At 42.6% G+C, this 2,832-nt stretch overlaps 1 long non-coding RNA gene across 1 annotated transcript; it reads left to right on the top strand.

Annotated features, from left to right (window-relative positions):
• Window positions 1-328: 328 nt before the first annotated feature.
• LOC124874138 lies at window positions 329-2,490 on the top strand. Its single transcript, XR_007039712.1, has 4 exons — window positions 329-354; window positions 430-512; window positions 2,114-2,332; window positions 2,430-2,490. It is a non-coding gene; the product is annotated as an uncharacterized LOC124874138 (long non-coding RNA).
• Window positions 2,491-2,832: the final 342 nt, after the last annotated feature.

The following is a 2,832-nucleotide window of genomic DNA, read 5'->3' as shown; positions in this document are numbered from 1 at the left end:
ATTTCAAAATTGCCTTTTCTGTCAAAAATTTTAGAGAAAGTTGTTTTTAATCAACATCAGAGATTTTTAATAGGCAAAAACATTAGTGAAAATTCTCAGTCAACTTTTAAATCCCGCAGCACAGACAGCCCTGTTAGGAGTTTTAGCCAAATTTCTTTTAACTGTTGATGTCGGGGTATAGGTTTCTGTGTGTGTGTTTGTGTTTTTGTCTGCACTTTGTTTTCAGTTTCCAGATGGTGCTGGAGTTTCTCAGGTGTGCTGGGTGACAGGTGCGATTGATCTGCTGATTGCATTGGAGGAGTATTTAAGCAGGAGACTGCCAGCACTTCGATGCCAGAGTGTTTGCCTTCTGTGGTAACAAGCTCAGCCACTTCTAAGCTATGCTGTGTTCTTTGTCACTAAGCTGATGTTGTGTATGTTCCTTTGCAGGCAGAAACCTGAACCTTATGAACATTCTTTGTTGAACTTGACTTTGGTTCCGGAAGTTACTGGATGATCAAGATTACCTACAGGTCCTTCTCAAAATATTAGCATATTGTGATAAAGTTAATTATTTTCCATAATGTAATGATAAAAATTTAACATTCATATATTTTAGATTCATTGCACACTAACTGAAATATTTCAGGTCTTTTATTGTCTTAATACGGATGATTTTGGCATACAGCTCATGAAAACCCAAAATTCCTATCTCACAAAATTAGCATATCATTAAAAGGGTCTCTAAACGAGCTATGAACCTAATCATCTGAATCAACAAGTTAACTCTAAACACCTGCAAAAGATTCCTGAGGCCTTTAAAACTCCCAGCCTGGTTCATCACTCAAAACCCCAATCATGGGTAAGACTGCCGACCTGACTGCTGTCCAGAAGGCCACTATTGACACCCTCAAGCAAGAGGGTAAGACACAGAAAGAAATTTCTGAACGAATAGGCTGTTCCCAGAGTGCTGTATCAAGGCACCTCAGTGGGAAGTCTGTGGGAAGGAAAAAGTGTGGCAGAAAACGCTGCACAACGAGAAGAGGTGACCGGACCCTGAGGAAGATTGTGGAGAAGGGCCGATTCCAGACCTTGGGGGATCTGCGGAAGCAGTGGACTGAGTCTGGAGTAGAAACATCCAGAGCCACCGTGCACAGGCGTGTGCAGGAAATGGGTTACAGGTGCCGCATTCCCCCGGTCAAGCCACTTTTGAACCAGAAACAGCGGCAGAAGCGCCTGACCTGGGCTACAGAGAAGCAGCACTGGACTGTTGCTCAGTGGTCCAAAGTACTTTTTTCGGATGAAAGCAAATTCTGCATGTCATTCGGAAATCAAGGTGCCAGAGTCTGGTGGAAGACTGGGGAGAAGGAAATGCCAAAATGCCAGAAGTCCAGTGTCAAGTACCCCCAGTCAGTGATGGTCTGGGGTGCCGTGTCAGCTGCTGGTGTTGGTCCACTGTGTTTTATCAAGGGCAGGGTCAATGCAGCTAGCTATCAGGAGATTTTGGAGCACTTCATGCTTCCATCTGCTGAAAAGCTTTATGGAGATGAAGATTTCATTTTTCAGCACGACCTGGCACCTGCTCACAGTGCCAAAACCACTGGTAAATGGTTTACTGACCATGGTATCACTGTGCTCAATTGGTCTGCCAACTCTCCTGACCTGAACCCCATAGAGAATCTGTGGGATATTGTGAAGAGAACGTTGAGAGACTCAAGACCCAACACTCTGGATGAGCTAAAGGCCGCTATCGAAGCATCCTGGGCCTCCATAAGACCTCAGCAGTGCCACAGGCTGATTGCCTCCATGCCACACCGCATTGAAACAGTCATTTCTGCCAAAGGATTCCTGACCAAGTATTGAGTGCATAACTGTACATGATTATTTGAAGGTTGACGTTTTTTGTATTAAAAACACTTTTCTTTTATTGGTCGGATGAAATATGCTAATTTTGTGAGATAGGAATTTTGGGTTTTCATGAGCTGTATGCCAAAATCATCCGTATTAAGACAATAAAAGACCTGAAATATTTCAGTTAGTGTGCAATGAATCTAAAATATATGAATGTTAAATTTTCATCATGACATTATGGAAAATAATGAACTTTATCACAATATGCTAATTTTTTGAGAAGGACCTGTATGTTTGGTGGATTTGGTGGAAAGTCCTGGCAGCTTCCTGTTATCCTCCGTCTCCTGAACCAAGGCAGAAGCGTACCCTGTCCACCCTCCAACTAACTCCTGAACTCACCAGAACTCAATCTACAGCTCAAGTAAACCATCTGGATTTTCTCTGCTTCACACACCTGGGTCCCGACTCCCTTTACCCCTGCCGACCTGACTTTCCTCACTTAGTAAGCCGTTCAACTGTTAAACATAATTACCTCTCGTTAATTCTGCAACATTATAGTTCTTGTTTTCACCAGTTCTCTTCCCCCTCTTTCCATGCAGTTGGCGATCCTACTGTTCACGTTCCAGTTTCACCATTTGTAAATAAAACACCTTTCACTGATTCAGTTGTACTTCTGAGTGTTCTTCTGTATGTGGGTCAGACCTATCTCGAAGAAAATGACAGTTGATTCAGGAAGCTCTGCTGTTTTTGTGCGTTTAGAACGTTTTGCTGCCTTTGATACCATGGACCATAATATTTTACTGTCACAACTTGAGCAGGTTTAAATCCTACATGACAAATAGGAGTTTCTGTTTATTTAGGAGAATGCGTCTCTTCTACAGCTACTCTGATTTGTGGGGTCCCTCAAGGATCTTTTCTAGCTTCCTCAGTTTTTTCAACCATTACATGCTGCCTTTGGGGTTCATTTTGAAAATATAACTTTCTCTTCCACTGTGTTGCTGA

The sequence above is a fragment of the Girardinichthys multiradiatus genome, chromosome 9 (assembly GCF_021462225.1).
Source record: "Girardinichthys multiradiatus isolate DD_20200921_A chromosome 9, DD_fGirMul_XY1, whole genome shotgun sequence".
Classification (NCBI taxonomy): domain Eukaryota; kingdom Metazoa; phylum Chordata; class Actinopteri; order Cyprinodontiformes; family Goodeidae; genus Girardinichthys; species Girardinichthys multiradiatus.
The sequence above is the reverse complement of the archived record's forward strand: the minus strand, read 5'-3'. Positions and strand labels throughout refer to the sequence as shown.